This window comes from Pistacia vera, unplaced genomic scaffold (assembly GCF_008641045.1).
Source record: "Pistacia vera cultivar Batoury unplaced genomic scaffold, PisVer_v2 Contig496, whole genome shotgun sequence".
Lineage (NCBI taxonomy): Eukaryota > Viridiplantae > Streptophyta > Magnoliopsida > Sapindales > Anacardiaceae > Pistacia > Pistacia vera.
The window spans coordinates 962,738-979,123 of record NW_022196330.1 but is presented as its reverse complement, the minus strand read 5'-3'; the positions used below and the strand labels follow the sequence as shown (position 1 = coordinate 979,123).

The window sequence follows — 16,386 nt, the reverse complement described above, 5'->3', positions numbered from 1 at the left end:
CAAGTAAAACCCATATGAATAAGTTTAAGTAGAAATTGTTGTGAAATTCAACTAGTACATTTCTGTAATAGATTTTTTTGTGATATTAGGAACAACTAAAATAATTTTGAGATGGAAATATCTAAAGGAGTGTAAGGTAGAAAATATTGAGAGATCAGCGAGGTGTGTTCTATTGAGATTTTGCCCATTCCCTAGAGTGAGGTTCTCGGGTTCTCTGTAAACCACTTTTCAAGCTAAGATGATTACATTAAGGTATGTGTTCATGTTGAGATCATCTGTGACATGAACAAATGCAACACTATCACAATACCTGTTTGGGTGCGTTTGAGTAAAACAGGGAACTTTTAGGGTTGTAAATGAAGAAGTCGCATATTGAATTTTTACTCTTTGGCAACCTGCGAAAATTTGTTAATGGTTTATTATTTTGTTACGCATACGATTGAAGGAGTACTCCAGAGAATTCGAGTGGGACTGAAGACTGAACTCTACACTAAATCTAAATGCAACATTTTATAAGAAAACATGAATCAAACTTCTATTATTCTTCTTTATAATTTCGTTAATATGAAAGATGTATTTGAGGTTAAATGATACGAGTCTTTAGTTCTCATCATGATTAGCAGTTGCTCCATTAGAGTATTTTACTTCTCATAGTGTGAGAATATACTCCATTAATAATAGATAGAGGAATCCATGTCTTTGAGTGTCCCTGGAGTCCCATTCTTCATCTGCCAACACCACTGAAATAAACACCTCAACATTCACTCCCACTATAAGGCCAACATTCTCCTTTGGATTTGAACCACTGATGTCAGGGGCCAGCCCTCTTTGTTTAGGTACTAGTGGTCGTTGAGGTACTAGTGGCCCTGCCTGGCTGTCGGTGGTAGTGGTGGTTTTTATTGTGAAGGTGATGGCCAAGGTGGTATTGGTGGAGGAGGTGCAATGGTAGCCATGGCAATAGTCAAGCGCCCTCTGACGATCCCAAAACATTAGCCTGTGGCATCAGAAGAGAGCCTTCATTAAAACTTTAGATGATCTTGACATACACTACTACTTGCAAAAACTTATGCACCAGTGAATAAGTTCCTTGTAGGTAGGCATTACATCCTAGGTATGCATTGCATATAGTGAATATGTTCCTTGTAGGTATCCATTACATATGGGGATGAGTAACATAGAAAAAATGAATTGAAAAACATCTGAAAATTGTACACAATTTTCTCGGAAAAATTTTAAGAACATCTTACTATTGAAATTGTATGGAACTTCACATCGTATATAAGTAAGAAATGCATCACACAGCAAACTAAAGATTTATGATTTATAAAGGTTTTATTGATACTAATTAATACATTACTTCTCAGCGGATATAATTCATTTTGAAACATAGTGATTGTATTTAATATTGGAAAATTTTCCAATGAAGCGATTGTATTTCTTAGAAAATATTATGTTAAGCACCAGTAATTATCTCATGGTTTTGCCAAATATATAGATCTATCTTATGGCAAGCCTCCCCACGCGGAAATATTCTTTAAAAAGAGTTTTCATTCCATTGCGAAGCCTTTTACAAAGGATCAGGACTTCCAAGCAAATTGCAAAAACAACAAATTAGTACAATACTAATGAGTGAGATAGACACTGAAGTGAAAAAGAGTTTCAACACCATCAGTTGTGTGCTGATTGGTGAGGTGAAGTGTCTCAATGGTGGCATACCCTTGTGAATTTTCATATTTTCCAGTCCCAACAACTATAGCAACCTGTGATTCATGTGCAGCTGTGCGGTGAACCCCCAAGAAACTAATTGTATCTTCTTCATGTTCACCAAACAAAGCAGTAAATGCCATGGTTTGGCTACTTCCATCCAATGAGCTAGCCAAATAAAACTCTTTTGCTTTACTAATTACTGAAGAGCCTAGCTCATGTCCTTCTGTTAATTCATCATCAATAACTGTTATTGTCCCAAACATTAGCTTTTGCAACGTAGCCCCTTGTGGAAGCTGCCCAACTGTAACAAATGGGAGAGGGTTGCCACTACTGACCACATTGTTGTTATCATTATTGTTGATAACAGTGCTTGTAGTTGCACCATTTAGGCCCGCCATAAATGGGAGGTTATTATTTACAATTTGTTAATTATGCCATTGTTAGCGGTGACAAGAGGTACACCACCATTGAGAGGAAAGACCCCGCTATTTTGTTTGGAGAAAGGGAGGCCATTAACTTCTGTTTTGGCGCTGATCCCAGTCACAAGCATACTCGATGGGGCTGTTCCACCAAGGATGTCATGCATGAAAAATGACAATGGGGATTTTGTCACAGTGGCACTACTAGTGGCAATTTGAGGGGTGGTGACAGTTCCAGCTACCGGAGCCATGCCAGTAATGGGTGTTGGAATGAGATTTGAAAATTCAGGTAGAGGTTGTGGGATAGGTTGGGGAGTGTCATCCTCAGTGAGGATTCTGGCTGCATTGGCACATGTTAATGTGATGGCCAGTAGCAAAAGATGGAATATGGGCTTGAGTGGTTTAAAGTTAGAGATGAAAGATAAGTTATTGGTCATTTAGGATTTGTGAACAAGCAAACTGATAAAAATGAAAAGGAATTACGATGGTTTGGAAAGAAGTAGCATTTCTTGGTGTTTAAATAGATTATAAAGGAGTAGATGGAATTGTAGTTGTTGAATGGATATGGAGGTTCTGCTGGAAAACCCAAGCCCTTATGTAATAAAGTCTACCTTCTCCATATTTTGCTAATGGGTTAAGTAATGTGTTTACATGAGTCTACACTGCCAGATCCAATATACCCCATAGTCTAAAATCTAAATTGCTTTAAAAAGTGATTTAATTTTTATTTTTTAAGACTGGATATTAGACTAGACTACATGAATTGAATATTAAATCTAAATTTATATATAATGTTATAGTGTATGGTATAACCTTATGCTAGACAAGATCTTTGTATATTTGATACAAATTTAAAATATTCTATTAAACTAATTTAGATTAAAATTAATTCGTTATTAATGTTATTGAGTTTACTAAATATCATTTATTAAAAAATATTAATGTATGTTGATGCCGAAAATCATTCCCTACTAGTAAAGATATTCACACCAACTAGCAAAGATGTTCCTAGATCTACTACATTAGATCTTCTTCTCCGAGCTTCCAAGTCCTTGAGTGTGAATAAACCAATGTTTCGTCGTACAATTACTACACCTTTATTCTCTAACATTGTTAAGCAAGAATCATAAAACGCTGATGAAACTTGGAACAACCAAAAGTGTGGTAGACTAGACTTATCTCTCTTATTTAGTGCCACCAAATAAAACTCAATGTCTTCTAGTATAATGGAAAACAAATTTAGATATACATGTAATAAATAGATACTCCCACCCATGGGTAGCTCAAGTGGTAGGACGAGTGCTGGGATGCGTAGTTAAGGCGCACGATCTCAGGTTCAAGAAATTTCTTCTGGTATGGGTTGAGATAGTGATACCTGTGGAGGAAGTGGTGGTCCAGGCGAGGTAGTCATCGGGCTAGAAGTTCCATTGTCACGCGCAAAGATATGTGTTCATGACCAATCCAAAATAGCAAATAGTCCTTACAAATTTTAGAATTATAAATCATAATTAATATTTCATGAAGTTTTCATATACTACTTCCAAAAACTTACTATATAAGAAGAGCATACCCTATCGAAATCAAAGAATCATCCTCATCTTGAAGTTGAATAAATAACATAAATAGTCAAACCAGTTTCAAATAAAAAGAAAATATTATAGAAAAAAAAGTTTTAGACATCTCACAAACATCAGGCCTAGCTCACTATCGCAACCTCGAAAATTAAGTCTCGCCAAAATTGTTTGATTAGGCCCGCCAATATCAAAAGAAAAATACGCTACTATAAGTAACACCATTCATCACTATAAATTTATAACACTATTTTATCATACCATAATAATGAAACACATTTGTCATATCTAATTAACGTACTTTGTGAGAATTTCTCATCTTTTGTGGAAGATTAGCCATGCTACTGCATCCTAGATTAAAAAATAAGAGTAAACGACACTCACTCCAAAAGCTAGTGTGAGGGAAGCCAGCTCAAACCCTCATGCTCAGCCAAGGTCCAAAGCGTGCCACGGTCAGGGTTTGAGCTAGTCATGCTATTGTATCCTGCAAAGGAGATTCAAAAAATAAGAATAAATGAAGTAGATTCAAAAATAAGAATAAACAAAGATTCAAAAAATTAGAATAAACAAAAGTAGATTAGCCATGCTACTAGATCCTACAAAGTTATTCAAATCAACATTTTTGGACAACAAGTACTTAATATTTGTTGTTGCAATGCAATGTGTTATTGCACTCACAACAGGTATAATATGGGAGCTCCGAATCATTGTTGAAAAATAAAATCTCTAGTTCTAGCTCTTGCTTCGTCATTTTTTCCCTAGAGATTTTATGAGAGAAAGTGAATTAGTAAGGGCAAAAATAGTGTTTTCTAAACCACACTAAACCCTCATGTACTAGGATTATTATCATAAAGCTTGTTAAATGTCTGATGGAACCCTGAGAAAGGTTGAGAGATTTTTTTGAAGTCTTTGAAGCTAAAAAAGAAGCACAGTTCAATAAAATTCAAATATATATTTTTTTTCGATCAAATTCAAAATCCTCTATATTTAGTTTGTCTTCCACTAAAACAAATACAAAAAAAAAAATAATAATAATAATAATAAATTTTTTTTTTTAAAAACTTTCACTCATTCTAAGAATGACAACAACAAAATTTTTCCTTACAATTTTCTTTTTTCATGTGTTACACCAAGACTTGCCTCTACTGAGAAACAAATTGAGGCTCTTAAGAACCACATCAAGCTTATTTTTAGGTAGCTTTACTAGCCCCGCCTGCCTCTTATTGACAGTTGTCACTGAGGTGGTGGATGATAGTGATGGTGATGGTGATGATGCAAGTGGTTCGGGGCCTTGTGGTGGAGTTTCTTCTAGTCTGGTTGAGGCGGTGATTCTTGAGGAGAAGGTGGTACTCCTCGTTGAGGTGGTGGTCCAGTCGGGGCGGTAGCGGGGTTGGAAGTTCAATTGTCACGCAGTATATATGTTTGTGACCATTCCATAATAGCAAGTAGTCCTTACAAATTGTAGAATTATAAATCGGAATTTATAATTTGAGAAATGATAGTGTCACTTTGAATGCATGCCATGCATGCACGAACTAGAGCATGAAGTAGAAGTGGCACATGGGATTTGGTCAAGTTTGTTTGTGTTAGTCTGTTAGTTGGGACATGGTCAAGTTTGTTTTAATCTATTAGTAAATAACTCGTGGGGATAATGGTTGCTATTCTCTTTCCTTTTCTTTAGCATTATTGTTACTTTTCCTGCCAGTTGTATGGCTATATATATAGTCTGAATGAGTTCAAAAAAAATATGCAGTTATTTACCCAATAATTCCTTCCTTCTCCTTCCTCCTATTTTCTTATTCTCCTTTATTCAAATTCATTTATATCAAAGCTTCTCCCTATCAATGTCAAGAAAAGCTTGATGCTATTATTATTTCCCTAGCTTTCATTAGAGACATCAATGGCATGGTAAGAAATAGAGCACACAAGGATATGTTCTCAGAACCTTCCAGGACAAAGCAGCAGAACCTTGATGAAATATATCGCCCAGAAAGCCATTCGCCACCTCCATTGATGGAGTTTTGATGGAGTGATGCTATCTTCTTCTTGTTTAAGCTTGAGCATGTTCTTTTCAGATGGTTTTTAAGACCTCAATCCATGAATAATGACAAATGAGAAACAATAATGATCACACAAACCTAGTTGGTGGAAAGAAAGATTTGGGTATGAATTTAAGTGACATTGTAAGAAAGGAAAATATACATATCCTTCTTGATGTTTTTCATGACCTCTGTTTTAAAACATGGATCGGACCGGCCGGTCCGACCGGTTAGACTGGGACTCGACCTTAACTCTGATCCGAGTTACCATAAAAAAAAAAATAACATAAACCCGCTGGTCTGACAGGTTTGGAGCTTAAAATGGTTCACTGTTTTGGGGTTAATCTGATCCCTAATACCTAAACCAGATTTGCAGCATTATTTTTATTCTCTATTTCATTAAGCTAGGAAGCATTCTTCATTTCATTTCAATACCATTTCATCTCCAAGACCAAATTGCATCTTCCATTTTCGTCTTCTATTCTTCTTCACTTACTCTAAAATCTACCATGTAAAGAAGAAGAAGTAGGGGAGGGGAAGGAACAAGATTAGAGGAAGGAAGAAGATTAGAAGAAAGAAAAGAGGAGACGAAGAGAAAGAGGAAGGAAGAAGAAGAGAAAAGAGAAAAGAGAAAAATTATTGGAAAAGGGAAAGCGATGATAGAAGAAAAGTGACGGGAGAAAGAGAAAAAATGAGAAAGATAAAGTGATGGGGAGAGAGAAAGAAAAGAAAGATGAATATGATGGGAAGAGAGAAAAAATAATTAATAATAAGTTGCAAGTTATTTCAAATATATAGGGACTCATGTGTAAATTTTAGGAGTAAATTTGTGGGTTTTTAAACTTAAGGATTGAAAAATTATTCAGAGATCTGTCTTTTGTATATCGGTCAAACCGCCCGGTCCAACCAGTTGAATCGGTCAACCCAAGAACCGAATCCTTGACCGAGTTAAGGAATGGTTCGGTTTTTAAAACAATAATCATAACCTAATATAATCAAAGACTTTTTGTTCAAAATTCAATATAATAGAAATTTCTTGGAAACCCCTATATAATATTTATTTTTAAAAAAAATTAAAATAAATATATTTTTAAATTAATAATATAAATACATATTTATATATTAAAACTTAAAAATTTCATAACTTACATAATAAGAGGACAATACCCTGCCAAAAATCAAAGAATCATCTTCATCTTGAAGCTGAAAAAATAACATAAATAATCAAATCAATTTCAAATAAAATAGAATGTTATAGAAAATAAAGTTTTAGACATCTTACAAATATTAGACTCAACTCATTATCGTACCTCGACAATTAAGCCTCGCTAAAGTTGTTTGATTAGTCCCACCAATATTAGGAAAAATTTTTGGCAATTCGTGATTGATAATATAAGTAGAGCACATTCATCATACTATAAATTATTAATACTATATTTACCATACCCCAAATAATGAAAAACATATTCATTATATCTAATTAATGTATGTTTGTAAGAATTTCTCACCTTTCCTATAGTACATTAACCATGATACTGTATCTTACAAGTAATTAAAAAATATGATTAAACAGAACACACACCCAAAAGCTAGTGTGAGGGAAGTGAGCTCAAGCCCACTGGTGTGCACAGGCAGGTCCAAAGTGTGCACAATCAGGTCCAGAGCGTGCACAATCAAGGACTAAAGTCTGCACGACTAGGGTCCAAACCCATCATCACCCCAAACAAACATGGCTATGATACCATGATAAATAGGCTGGATAGAAGCTAGCTTAAAGGAAAGGAGATATATACACTATAACAGTCTACCAAATTAGCGATATAAATCTGTGGTTCTTGCTCCGCCATTTTTGCCCTCAGAGAGAGACTTGAGAGAGAAAGTGAATTAGTTAGGGCAAAAAAAAAAAAAAAAAAAAAGTGTTTTCTAAATCACACTAAACTCTCATAATTAAGATTATTATGAATGTAGTTGTTAAATATCTAATGGGATCCTGAGTAATGTTAGGAGATTTTTTTGAAGTCTTTCACTACAATAAAAGGGCTTTTAGCTACGATTTTGTTAGCGACGATATCAAAATTCGTCACCAAAGATAACTTTTAGTGACGAAATATGAAATTGGTTACCAAAATTTTGTGAACTTTCTAATCCTCGTACGAGATGGTGGGAAGCAAATTGGTGACGGACTTACCTCCACCTGTTTCAAATCTTACAGTGGACCACGCTTATAGGCCAAGCTTAGTAGAAAGAGACGTTGTGGTGGATTAAATGCTCTGTCATTTGCTGCTTCTGACTTGGTTTTGAGCTCCTCTCAATGGAGTGTCATGTTATGGGTATGAACTTTTCCATTCACAGTTAGTAATCATTTATTTTATATTTTTAATTTGCTTTGAATTTTTTTTTTTTTTTTAGCATACTCCTTGCATAAGGAGTTCGAATTATAAAAAAAAAAATTAGGATGTTGGAGAAGATTATATATATTCATTTGATTTTATAGTCTTGTTTGAATTATCTGTCTTGTATGCTATCATTTTTGGGCCTGTAATAGATTTTATTTAGGCAAATTATTTATGAAACCGAGACTTGTTCTACAAAAGTTGATATTATATATAAAATTTTATATATTTTTCAAAAAAAATGGAGTTTTGCGCTTGTCTTGTGGACCAAATACCAGATAGATCTTTTTTTTTTTTTACTCACGATAAAAAGTCGTTTCTTTTGTCTTCAATCCCGTGAACATGAAGAACCCCATTTAGTTTGATTCTCTGCCATAATCCCGTCTTTCTAAGTTCAAATTTGGTCATTTTTCCATTTCTTTTTTAGAGATAATCATATCCTCTTAATGACAAATTTTTACTGCTTTCTTAACTCAACTCTAACTTTCATGAAGTAGAATTGTAATTGATTTATTGCAACATATGTATAAATTGTGTTGAAAGTGACTGGTAGTTGTGCATTCATGAATAAATTTGTCCTTATTACATCATATGATTCTAGGAATAAAACTTTGCTAAATTTCATAGTTTGATATGCTTTAACAACACCATTTGATATGCTATGATCTGCAGCATTATGATGCTGTTTTTATACGAGCACAAAGAAGCCAAGCTTTTTGGGGAATTCTAGTAAATGATGTTAATTTCAAACAGTTATTAATTTCACTATTTTATGCATTAGAGTGTTTATTTTTCTCTGCAACTCAGTAAGAGATCACGATTTACTGTTCTGGTAACTAATGAACTCTCTAAGTGAGCTTGATAGATAGACAAATAGCAAGGAAGGAATATGTTTAATAGTTATTCAAATAAATGGCCTTATATTCTGTTATCATAGGCCCTGGTTAAACCAGGTTTGAACTTAATAGTTATTGTAGCTTTGATCTGAGAAAAGTATTTAAAAAAGCAGTAAATGGTGTTAGGACTTCCACATTTCTTTTTACTAATGTCTGTGTGTCAGGTAATAGAATGTAACTTTCATCTTGCTTTTGATCAGCAGGTTGTTAATGGATTCTTTTGGGCTGGAAAAACTATAAGCAATCACAATAGAGAGTCTGCTTATTCAACTACCAAGGTTTGATACGTAAGTATTATATAGTGTATTTCTTTTTTTTGTATAAAAGTTATATATTTATATTATAACCTAATACCTTCTAATTTTTTAATTTACAAAATTAATATTTTTATTTATATTTTGTGTGTATGTACATATATATTATTTTGTACGAACAATCATAGATTGTGTTATGGTCCAAACCATCTGCATCTTCTAAGACTTCAAGGTGAGCCAATCAAGAAGCTTTAGGAACTCACACTCTTGCGTGAGGAGGTGCAAGAACTACGAGGCATAAGGGAAGAATTTCGCTAATATAGGCAAATGATGGAGAAGATGCAGCAATTCATCTCAGTTATATATGGTTTTGGTTCTAATGGTTCACAGACATTTATGGCCAATGTCCACCAGATCCTCCACCACCTGCAATAATTTGAGTTTTTTATTTGTTACTTTTTTGTTGAATATTAACAATTTAGTCAACTTTACATATTTTGAAATTTTTATTTGAAAACAAACATATATAGTTCTATAATATATTTGGTTTGATATATTTTGTGTGATTTCAATTAATTACATTTACAAATTATATTAAGTTTTGAATTAACTTTATAATGTCTAAGATAAATTAAATATTATTTAATCATATATTATAAATGGCCCTTATATAAAAAATTTATGCCAAATGACCCTTATATCTAACTTTTATTGACCAATCACATTAGAGTAACAATGGAATAAATATTTACAAGGTTTTAAGAGAGAGTAGTCGGCCTTGTACACCCCAATATATCATCTTCTTCTTCATCTCTCAAATCCACCATAAAAGCCACTATTCAGCATTTTATTCTCAAATTTTCTTAGGATTTCAAGTTGTTTTTCAAAGGAGATCACCATCCACACTTAAAGAGCTTCAATTTCAGGGTTTAAGGTGAGTTTCAAAACCCTAGTTTTTCTAATCTTTTAGTAAAAGAGACATTCTAAGTGGTTATGTGTGTAAGGTAGAAAGGTGAACCTTTGGAGCTAAGGAGGAGTGTCCTTGTGCTTTAATACTAATAAGGAAAAAAAATCTCCTTATGCCTACAATTGATAATACCTAGGGTTTATGAAACTTACATTTATTTATGTTAATGTGAGTGTGAGGCTATGTTTTGGTTATGGATTGTTTAAATGGGTGTTGATTGGTGTAGTGTGTGCACATGTAGGATGATTATGCCAATTAAGAGATTTGTAGTTGGACGATGTTTTGGCACTTTTTGGTTCTGAAAAAGAGAGATTTTTATGCCTTTTATACTTAGAATGACATGGCAAATGATATGAATGTGCAAATGAAGGTGACATGGTTAAAATGAATAGAATTCGGATTTGGCTTTTTGAGACTTATACTGTACACGCTTCACTGAATCAGTCATAACTGAAGTTATAGAAGTCTGATTGAGTTGATTCTTGAAGTGTTAAAAACTTGAGAAACAGACCTAAAACTTTTATGTTTTAGCCAAGAATCCATTCGAATTGGAAGATAAGGGAAAAAATTCTTGAAAAGTGATGAACTATATGGCATCTACCTTCTTAATGGAAATTCCCATTTGTTTCTATTTCTATAAACCCCTGAATAATCTTACTACTGAAATTCCTTGTATTGTATGAGAAATTGAATGAATTAAGTTAGAAGTTAGTAGGAGAATATAATATGATTGAGCATGGGAGCGTTAGTCCATATTTTGCATTTATAATGTAATGCATATAGCTTATTTAGTTGTCTTATGAAAAATTTATGAATGTTAAAGAATGAATTCCATGAGTCTCTTGAGGTATAAACCAAGATCAGAGGAATGGAATTCTTATGGAAACCATGAGTCCTTTGAGGTGACGACCAAGACAAGGTAATGTTCAAATGAATCTGATCAGATAACAAGACTAATGAAACTATCAAGTATAAAGACAAAAGAAATAAGCATCCCATGTACATGAATATTTCATAAGTCATATATGTTCTATGTTATATTATTGTATGGTATGTTATGACTTATGTTTATGAGAAAAGTGCAAAGTGTATGATATGTTTTATGAACTTGTTATGTCAAAGAATGAAGGTCATGTTTTGTAGTTAGGTAAGGTCCTAAGTAATATACTTGTATAATGAAGCTTAACAATTTATAAATGGCCATATTCCTTACTGAGCGATTAGCGCTCACCCCACGAAATGTTTTAAAATATTTTGCAGGTAAGGATTAAGGCATGAAGCTGGGAAAGGATTCCGAGGGACGCTATGAGCATGAAGGGATGTTTTAAAGATGACTATTGAATGGTTTTGCTAATATTTAGTGTAGTAATTTTGTTCATATTTCATAATGCAGTAAATATGTCCATGTTCTATAATGGAGTAAATATGTTGTATTAATAAAGGAAATTAAATTGCTAGTAAATTTTGTAAAAGTATGTATGTTCTAGTAAGTATTACTATGGATTTCATAATTTACTCTAAGAAAGGAAACTATATTTTTTGGCTTATACAATGAACTTATTATAGTTTAGAAATTAAATTAATAAATTAATAAATATATATATATATATGTTTTTAAACTACAAGTTTATTCTTTAAATAGGATTTTAAAATAAACTTCTTTCCTAGGCGTGCGTTTGCTAGGTTCTCAATGGCCAAGGGATACTTAGGAAATACCCGGCTAGGGAGGGGTTTTACAACGTCGCTATTAACTTTAGGTGACAACAAATTATATTTTATTGCATTATATGTTAGGCGATAAAACATTACATTTCATCGCTGTATACTTTAAGTCACGCACACAATTATGATGCCGCTATTAACTTTATGCAACAAAAATGCACATTTCATCGCGGTATATCGTAGGCGAGCAAAATTCACATTTCGTCGCAGTATACGTTAGGTGACACAAATACACATCTCGTCACGGCATAGTGTAGGCGACGCAATAGAGAGTACGCCACTATTAACTTTAGGTGACGATAACTAATATTTCACTGGTAACTAGTTTTAGCGACGAAAATGGTATAGACGACAATTTTTTGGTTTGTCGCTAGATTTAGCGATGAATTTTAACAAATTGTCACCAAAAATCAAGTGCGACATGCATATCGCGACGATCGTGGCAACAATTTTCTTCCATTGCTAAACGTATACCGCAACAATTTATAGGTTTTTAGCAACGAAAAAATTCATAGTTAAAAGCCTTTTTTGTTGTAGTGTTTGAAGGCTGAAAAAGAATCATAGTTCAATAAATTTGAAAATTATATATTTTTTCAATCAAACGCAAAATCCTCTATATTTAGTTTGTCTTCTACTCAAAAATAAAATAAAATAACACCTTCACTATGTATTTAATCTCCCATCAAAAATAAAAAGATAAACATTGATGCGTGCTGAGCGCTACCAAAAATTAATTATCTACTCACAACTTGTAATCACAGTAAGTACAAATCGATCCATAGAGACTAGCTAATTAGATTACCCAACTTAATATCACAATGAATTAATGAAATAAAAAGGGAGAAATTTTACTTCAANGAATAAACGAAAGTAGATTCAAAAAATTAGAATAAACAAAAGTAGATTAGCCATGCTACTAGATCCTACAAAGTATATTCAAATCAACATTTTTGGACAACAAGTACTTTAATATTTGTTGTTGCAATGCAATGTGTGTATTGCACTCACAACAGGTATAATATGGGAGCTCCGAATCATTGTTGAAAAATAAAATCTCTAGTTCTAGCTCTTGCTTCGTCATTTTTTCCCTAGAGAGAATTTTATGAGAGAAAGTGAATTAGTAAGGGCAAAAATAGTGTTTTCTAAACCACACTAAACCCTCATGTACTAGGATTATTATCAATAAAGCTGTTAAATGTCTGATGGAACCCTGAGAAAGGTTGAGAGATTTTTTTGAAGTCTTTGAAGGCTAAAAAAGAAGCACAGTTCAATAAAATTCAAAAACTATATATTTTTTTTCGATCAAATTCAAAATCCTCTATATTTAGTTTGTCTTCCACTAAAACAAAATACAAAAAAAAATAATAATAATAAATAATAAATTTTTTTTTTAAAAACTTTCACTCATTCTAAAGAATGACAACAACAAAATTTTTCCTTACAATTTTCTTTTTTCATGTGTTACACCAAGACTTGCCTCTACTGAGAAACAAATTGAGGCTCTTAAGAACCACATCAAGCTTATTTTTAGGTAGCTTTACTAGCCCCGCCTGCCTCTTATTGACAGTTGTCACTGAGGTGGTAGGGATGATAGTGATGGTGATGGTGATGATGCAAGTGGTTCGGGGCCTTGTGGTGGACTTTCTTCTAGTCTGGGTTGAGGTGGTGATTCTTGAGGAGGAAGAGGTAGTACTCCTTGTTGAGGTGGTGGTCCAGTCGAGGGCGGCAGCGGGGTTGGAAGTTCTATTGTCACGCGAGGATATATATGTTTGTGACCATTCCATAATAGCAAGTAGTCCTTACAAATTGTAGAATTATAAATCGGAATTTATAATTTGAGAAATGATATGTGTCACTTTGAATGCATGCCATGCATGCACGAACTAGAGCATGAAGTAGAAGTGGCAACATGGGATTTGGTCAAGTTTGTTTGTGTTAGTCTGTTAGTTGGGACATGGTCAAGTTTGTTTTAATCTATTAGTGAATAACTCGTGGGGATAATGGTTGCTATTCTCTTTCCTTTTCTTTAGCATTATTGTTACTTTTCCTGCCAGTTGTATGGCTATATATATAGTCTGAATGAGTTCAAAAAAAATATGCAGTTATTTACCCAATAATTCCTTCCTTCTCCTTCCTCCTATTTTCTTATTCTCCTTTATTCAAATTCATTTATATCAAAAGCTTCTCCCTATCAATGTCAAGAAAAGGCTTGATGCTATTATTATTTCCCTAGCTTTCATTAGAGACATCAATGGAATGGTAAGAAATAGAGCACAACAAGGATATGTTCTCAAGAACCTTCCAGGACAAAGCAGCAAGAACCTTGATGAAATATATCGTCCAGAAAGCCATTCGCCACCTCCATTGATGGAGTTTTGATGGAGTGATGCTATCTTCTTCTTGTTTAAGCTTGAGCATGTTCTTTTCAGATGGTTTTTAAGACCTCAAATCCATGAATAATGAACAAATGAAGAACAATAATGATCAACAAACCTAGTTGGTGGAAAGAAAGAAGTTGGGTATGAATTTAAGTGACAATTGTAAGAAAGGAAAATATACATATCCTTCTTGATGTTTTTCATGACCTCTGTTTTAAAACATGGATCGGACCGGCCGGTCCGACCGGTTAGACTGGGACTCGACCTTAACTCTGATCCGAGTTACCATAAAAAAAAAAAAATAACATAAACCCGCTGGTCTGACAGGTTTGGAGCTTAAAATGGTTCACTGTTTTGGGGTTAATCTGATCCCTAATACCTAAACCAGATTTGCAGCATTATTTTATTCTCTATTTCATTAAGCTAGGAAGCATTCTTCATTTCATTTCAATACCATTTTCATCTCCAAAGACCAAATTGCATCTTCCATTTTCGTCTTCTATTCTTCTTCACTTACTCTAAAATCTACCATGTAAAGAAGAAGAAGTAAGGGGAGGGGAAGGAACAAGATTAGAGGAAGGAAGAAGATTAGAAGAAAGAAAAGAGGAGACGAAGAGAAAGAGGAAGGAAGAAGAAAGAGAAAAGAGAAAAGAGAAAAAAATTATTGGAAAAAGGGGAAAGCGATAGAAGAAAGAAGAAAGTGACGAGGAGAAAGAGAAAAAATGAGAAAGATAAAAGTGATGGGGAGAGAGAAAAGAAAAGAAAGATGAATATGATGGGAAGAGAGAAAAAAATAATTAATAATAAAAGTTGCAAGTTATTTCAAATATATAGGGACTCATGTGTAAATTTTAGGAGTAAATTTGTGGGTTTTTAAACTTATAAGGATTGAAAAATTATTCAGAGATCTGTCTGTTGTATATCGGTCAAACCGACCGGTCCAACCAGTTGAATCGGTCAACCCAAGAACCGAATCCTTGACCGAGTTAAGGAATGGTTCGGTTTTTAAAACAATAATCATAACCTAATATAATCAAAGACTTTTTGTTCAAAATTCAATATAATAGAAATTTCTTGGAAACCCCTAATATTAATATTTATTTTTAAAAAAAATTATAAATATAAATATATTTTTTAAATTAATAATATAAATACATATTTATATATTTAAAACTTAAAAATTTCATAAACTTACATAAATAAGAGGACAATACCCTGCCAAAAATCAAAGAAATCATCTTCATCTTGAAGCTGAAAAAATAACATAAATAATCAAATCAATTTCAAATAAAAATAAGAAATGTTATAGAAAAATAAAGTTTTAGACATCTTACAAATATTAGACTCAACTCATTATCGTAGCCTCGACAATTAAGCCTCGCTAAAGTTGTTTGATTAGTCCCACCAATATTAGGAAGAAAATTTTTGGCAATTCGTAGATTGATNTTATATACTCTTTTGTGTTTGGCCTGCAAGTCCACTTCCAGTAACGTGAATCATCTCCCCAAACGATGGAGAGACTCCTTGCAGAAATCTAAAAGGTGTTGGCGCATAAAATCCTGTACTCAAACCAAAACTTCTGCAGTAATAATACAGTACTAATTAAGTATTAGTAATGGAGTGAATTAATTGCCACTAAATTATAATAACAATAACAATGACGATCTTATAACTACCTGCCAGTTTGCTTTGGTTCAAGCAGATTCCACCTTGGAGCTGCTCCATCAGATTATCCGAGGAGGTGTCAATCTGGGAGTCTCCCTCTTTAAGAATGGCATCGAGGTTGTGCCGGAGCTGAACTTGAGCTAAAGCCATCTCTTGATTAATCTTCTCTTTGATTTCAAGTGCCTCTTACTTATGACTTCGTTGCCCATGCAGGCCCAGAATTTATAGGATGAGATGGTGAAATTGATTACGTTGAGGTCTTTATCATAAAAAAGATATATTCTATGATGAAAAATACATTTCCATATTTCTTCTACAAAGCGACAAAAGTTTTTATTTTTATTTTTTAATTTTTATGAGAAACTTGATTTAGTT

At 33.3% G+C, this 16,386-nt stretch overlaps 1 pseudogene; it reads right to left on the bottom strand.

The window, feature by feature from the left end:
* Nucleotides 1-1,622: 1,622 nt before the first annotated feature.
* LOC116105284 lies at nucleotides 1,623-16,161 on the bottom strand (annotated as a pseudogene).
* Nucleotides 16,162-16,386: the final 225 nt, after the last annotated feature.